Source organism: Erythranthe guttata, chromosome 13 (assembly GCF_056151865.1).
Source record: "Erythranthe guttata isolate IM_541 chromosome 13, IM_541, whole genome shotgun sequence".
Lineage (NCBI taxonomy): Eukaryota > Viridiplantae > Streptophyta > Magnoliopsida > Lamiales > Phrymaceae > Erythranthe > Erythranthe guttata.
In genome coordinates, this window is record NC_142545.1 from 11037283 (window position 1) to 11043470 (window position 6188).

General features: G+C 42.3%; 1 pseudogene; it reads right to left on the reverse strand.

The window, feature by feature from the left end:
- Window positions 1–1249: 1249 nt before the first annotated feature.
- Window positions 1250–5632, reverse strand: LOC148765885 (tetrahydroberberine oxidase pseudogene; annotated as a pseudogene).
- Between the last annotated feature and the right edge of the window lie 556 nt (window positions 5633–6188).

A 6188-nucleotide genomic window follows, 5' to 3' on the forward strand; every position in this document is an offset into this window, starting at 1 on the left:
GTGGGCGTTCTTGGTGGAATGGATTTTTGGAGAAATTTGCACTTTTCTTGAACCCCCCTGCACAAATTAGCAACAAACAACTAAGTTTACGTATTATGTGTGTGCAATTGGTGAATTTCTGGTGAAATTTGTCAAGAAAATCGAAAAATTTAAAAATAGGGGGGAGAGTTCGAAGTGGAGAGAAAGAGGGTTTAGAATTTGTGAAAATTGGGGTTTTGAAAACCCTTATTTAAAATGCCCCGTTTTTCCCTTCGGACGGCCGTGCGGGATTTTGGCCTAAAATCCGCACGGCCGTGCCAAACTGTCAATTTGTACAGTGGCCCCTTTGAATCTGGGACGGCCGTGCGAGATTTTGGCCTAAAATCCGCACGGCCGTGTGAAATGCTGATTTTGGGCAGTAGCATCGTCCGCTTCTCGGACGGCCGTGCGAGATTCCAAGTCTTTTTCCGCACGGCCGTTTGACAAGTTTCAATAATTGCATTTAAGGCCCTGAAAAATAAAAACTTCTTATTAGTGCCCCTGAAACTTTTTTTTTTTTTTTTTTTTTTTTTTTTTTATAAAATAAACTAAAAGCAAAACTAAAAAAATTTAAAGTGACATAAAATAAAATAATAAAAAAAAAAAAACGAAAGCTCGGGTTGCCTCCCGAGAAGCGCTAAGTTTACAGTCTTCAGCCGGACTTTGTCTGCTTCTTTGTTCAAGCTAACGTGACCGAAGTCACTTGGCAATTGCATCCCTCTCCCCAATAATGCTCGTTTGGTTCGTTAGGTGGCCACATCCACCTTGCTCGTTCATCATTGTCATCATCCCAACTCTTTTGACTGTCCCTCGGCTGAGTTGAAATTGAGCTCGCACAATAAACTTGCTCCGTCCGACTATCTTTTCCGCCACCATCTCCTGCACTCAAAGATCCTTTCCCATGGTCAAAGATCAAAAAGTCAAAATCGTCATGATTTGAAAAATCCACAAGATCAATAGCATAACAATCATTATCATCACATGGATTTTTCTTAGTGCTAAAAACGTTAAATTTGACCGTTTGATCATGCACCGTCATTGAAAGATCACCACTAGCACAATCAATTAGAGTTTTCGACGTGGCTAAAAATGGTCTTCCTAGAATAAGAGGTATCTCCCTATCTTCATCAATATCAAGTATAACGAAATCCACAGGGAAAATAAATTTATTCACTTTCACTAGCACGTTCTCTAAAATACCTTTTGGGTAAACTAAAGACCTATCGGCTAATTAAAGGGTTATAGCCGTTGGTTCAATCTCACCTAACCCAAGATTTTTGTAAATGGAATAAGGCATAAGATTAATGCTAGCACCTAAATCAAGGAGTGACCTAAAATTTCTTCCTCCGATAGTGCAAGGGATAGTGAACTTACCTGGATCGCCGAGTTTTTGTGGAAGGGGTCGTACAAGGATTTCACTGCATTGCTCCGTGAGTTGGATGATCTCGTTCCCTTGCAATTTATTCCTCTTTGTTACGAGCTCCTTGAGGAATTTCACCCACTTTGGCATCTTTTGAATGGCTTCGATAAACGGAATGTTGATGTGGATTTCCTTCAGCTTGTCCAAGAATCCTTGGTGCTCCGCATCGAGCTTCTTCTTTTTAAGCTTTTGGGGATATGGGACTTGAGGGACTCGCGGGATCACTGTGGGTGATGGTGGTTCTTTGCGAGTTGCTTCTTTTTCCTCAATCTCAATCGGCTCCTCGATTACCGTATTTTGCTTCTCCTTTCGTGGGACCTCTTCTAATTGTCTCCCGTTCCTTAAACTCACGGCGTTGCATTGCTCGACGTTGTTCTTCCGAGGATCTTCTGTATTTGACGACAGTGCTCCCGATGGCCTCGCTGTTAGTTGGGTTGCAAGTTGACCCATCTGTGTTTCCAAATTTCGGATAGAGGCTTGAGTGGTTGTCATGAACTGCGCCAAGATATTTGCGAGATCTCCACCTTGAGGTTGGGCTTGAGGCGGATTTTGGAATCCGGGAGCTGGTCGTGAATAGTTAGGCGGTTGACCTTGCGGTGGTGCTTGCCTTTGCCCTTGCTGATTTCCTCCCCACCCAAAGTTAGGGTGATCCTTCCATCCTGGATTATACGTGTTGGAGTACGGGTTCCTCTGTTGTCGGTTGGCGTCATGCACATAATTTATCGACTCCGTTTCGCCTACGCCTTGATCGGGAGCTTGGACTGCATGGACTTGCTGCGTCTGCAAAGCTGCTACTTGCTTCGATAGCTTCTCCAATTGGGCCGTGATTGCCGTGACTCCGTCTAGCTCCAAAATTCCTCCCGTCTTGACTGTTCCGCTATTCGACCGGTCCGATGCTCGCATGTATTTATTTCTGGCGATTCGTTCCAAGAGCTCGTATGCTTCGTCATAGGTCAGACTCATGAACATACCTCCAGCTGCAGAGTCGAGTACTGTCCTCGAGTTGTCTTCCAGTCCATCGTAAAATATTTGCAGTTGGCGCCACTCTTGTAGTCCGTGATTCGGGCACCTCCTTACTAACTGTTTGAACCGCTCCCATGTCTCGAATAGTGCTTCACCGGCTTCTTGTATGAAATTTTGAATTTCTCTCCGGATTCTCTCAGTTTTTGTTGGGGAGTTGTATGTGTTCATGAAAAGTTGCGCTAGCTGGGCCCAAGACGAGATGGAGTGCGGTGCGCGAGTTTGCAACCATTCTCGGGCTGCTCCTTGTAGGGAGTGCTTGAACAGGCGGAGTTGCAGTGCTTCGGGTGTTACTCCGTTCATCTTGTGTGAATCACACGTCTCTAGAAAGTTGACCAAGTGGAGATGTGGGTCTTCATGAGCCAATCCGCTGAATAAACCGTTGTTTTGGAGCATCGTGAGGAGTCCCGCTCGAATTTCGAAATTATTGGCTTCAATGGGGGGCTGCTGGATGCTTGATTGAAATCCATTTAACGTTGGAACGGTGTACTCATGCAGTGCTCGTTGACGAGGTGGTGGATTAATTAGCTGGCGTTGCTCTTGTTCATTGATGATTTCCCCCACCGCATTCGGTAGATGCCCTTGGTCACCTCTCCCACGATTTATCTCTTCTTCCATCGTTGCCGGAGTGTTTTGGGCTAACCGTTGATTTCTCCTGGCTTGCCTAAACGTTCGCTCAATTTCGGGATCAAGAGGTAGCAGGCTCGTGTCGTGTCCTCTTCGCATAAAAAGTACCTAAAACAAAAATAAAAAAAATAATTAGATAAAATAAAAAAAAAAAAAAAATTTGGCTGAAGTAAGAAAAATTGCTCAAATTTAATATTAGGATAAATAAATAATTTAGCCGTATTCCCCGGCAACGGCGCCAAAAACTTGTTGGTTGCTAAATACCAACACGCAAGTGTACGTATCGCAAACAAGTAGTAAAGTAGACTCGTGAGAGTCGGATGTCGATCCCACAGGGAATACGCAAATTATTTAATCCTAAGTACCAAATCCTAACAATTGTGATTTTTATCCAGCCTACGCAGGGTTGTCAAATTAATTAACTAAATAAATTAAACTAATTGAGAATGCAAGTAATCACGAGAAAATATCAATAATAAACGGATCTAGGATTTTATCTTCCCCCTATGCGATAATTCTTCACCCAATTAATTTCCTATCATGCAAGTTACGATTCCCGATTATTAACCCAAGACACGAAATTATTCATAACCAGCTGTCGCTGCGCTATAAACCTTTATTCATAAAAGATTCACTATATGTCTATGCAAACCTAGTATAAATAAAGCATTAAATAACAAGTCTCGTAAACGGCTACCTAAGGTATTATCTGTATGTCTACGATAATACATGCAATCAACACACGCATTCGGTGAAAAACTACTCGAAGGCTCTTCTATCCCTGTTCTAATTATTAAAACGATCTGTCAATCAATTCTAACAATAACAAATAGCAACATAAGTTAGCTACGCTCATGCACTAAATAAGATCAAGATAGAAGAAATAATTGAAAAATTAAACTTGCATAAAAGTAGAAAAATAGGTTCGAGTTACCACATAGGGTTCCAATAAAATCCTAGAATAAAAACTTAGCTACTCATGTTCGTAACGAAAAACATAATAAAAATACGAAAAATCATAAAAACAATAAAAGAGGAGAACTATGATGAAGAGTCGTCAAGTCTTCGTCTTCGTTCTTGCTCCTTGATTGCGTGTCGAAAGATAAAAACTAAAAACTAAAATAAAGATGAAAGGTAAAAAGATCCAAGATAGGTCTAATTGTGTGCTTGTGGCCTTTAAATAGGGTGCAAAACTATAATAGGGCGGGTTTCCTTGTGTAATTAAAATTCCTTCACTGCGCCATCACGCCCATCCGGACGGCTGTGCGGTCTTTAATTCTCCAGATTTCTGATTTTTTCACTTTTGGCCCACTTTTTCTCTGAATTTGCAGTTTTCACCCCAAAAGTTGCCAATTCTTCAATTTGCACCTAAAATACAAATAATAGCCATATTAAGCACCAATTATCGTAAAAACACATCAAAAGCTCCAATTAAAAGGTACAATTAAGTGTATAAATATACACTTAACAAAATACTTGAGCCCCCAAACGCTAGCCTGCGCATAACTTGTTGTTGTTTTGCCATCTCCTCCGTTATAATTATTTACTCCCAAATCGAGGTCTCGATAATTCATATACGAAGCTCTTGGTGATTTTGAAACGTAAGGAGTCATGTAATCATGTAGTTTCCTCGACCAACTTATCGATCTTTCCGATGCAACTGCTCCACTCTCTTCCCAATAAGCCAATTGTTGAATTTTGTACAGATTTCCGGCTCTGTGTGGGAATGGCAGCGCACTTTCCGATATTTCCTTCATTTTTCCACCGTACGGGACTACTAACAACTCCCCCATATTTGCTTCTCTCTCGAGCAACAATTTCCACATTCCTTCGAACCCTTTTATCGAGATTGGTTCCTGCACATAGTCTAGTTTCGCTTTGAAGTAATACCTTGTTATCGGAAGCGTGCTCCTAATTTCAGGGTTTCTGCTCGTTACGACTTCCGGCGAAACTTGTATCGAATACCCGCCGAAGAAAAGCGCCGATTGGATCCAACTCACCTCAGTGCAATCTTCTCTTCTGACTCCCAATTCCGGAAAGCTCTGTTCCAACAACGGCAGCAGCTTGTCGACCCCACCGAGATACACCGAATTGAAGTTGGCTTGAATAGTTTTGCCGCCAGCAACTCCACTCGAGTTCACCGGTCCAATAGAAATCGAAAGCAATATATCTTCGTCAAGATTCGGAGCAATATATTGCCATTTATGAACTAGCTGACTAGCATTCTGCTCCAGTGTTCTTCCAATGGACAATATGGTTAGGGTTTCCGGAACCGTAACCAACTTCAATTTCCATGCAGTTATAACACCGAAGCTAGAGCCGCCGCCACCTCTAATGGCCCAAAAAAGATCCTCTCCCATCGATTTTCTGTCAAGAATCCTTCCATTAACGTCGATAATACGAGCATCGATAATATTATCAGCGGCAAGGCCGAATTTCCTCAGCATGGGGCCGTACCCTCCACCGCTAAAGAGACCGCCAACTCCGACGGTGGGGCATGCGCCTGCCGGAAAAGCGAGTGTCTTACTTGTCTGGCTGATTCGATAATAGAGCTGACCGATAATAGAGTTTTTTGGTCAACGTCGATTGCAACTTCGCTGAAATTGAACAAATTGTTGGTCCCGATACATAAAACGGGTAGTGAATTTAGTAAATTGGTTGAACAAATTAATTAGTGAAAATACGAAAAGATTAGCCGAGGCGAGTTGACTCTGTCCTTAAGACGAAATTTCCCCGCAACGGTGCTAACGGATTAAATGGAAATCGTCTCCCAAGATACAACGGCAAAACTTGGAATAGGAGCACTCCAAATCCCAAGTACGACGAACTGTACTTTGTGTAGAACTTTTCGAGAGAATCTGTGAAGGGTAGGCTTAATATGTAGTAGGCTTGTTTTTGGATTGAAGTGAGGAATTGTGGGAAAGTTAGGGTCTATTTATAAGGTTCGAAAAGTAGTGTCCTTTTGGAGTAAAAAGGTACCTTTTGTTTGAATGGTTGCACCATTTCGAATTGAGCCAATTGGGAGTAGTTGCACCATTTCGAGTTGAGCCGAATGGTTTGCATTGGTTCGGCCGCACCAATTCAGACCAGTCAGACCAATCGA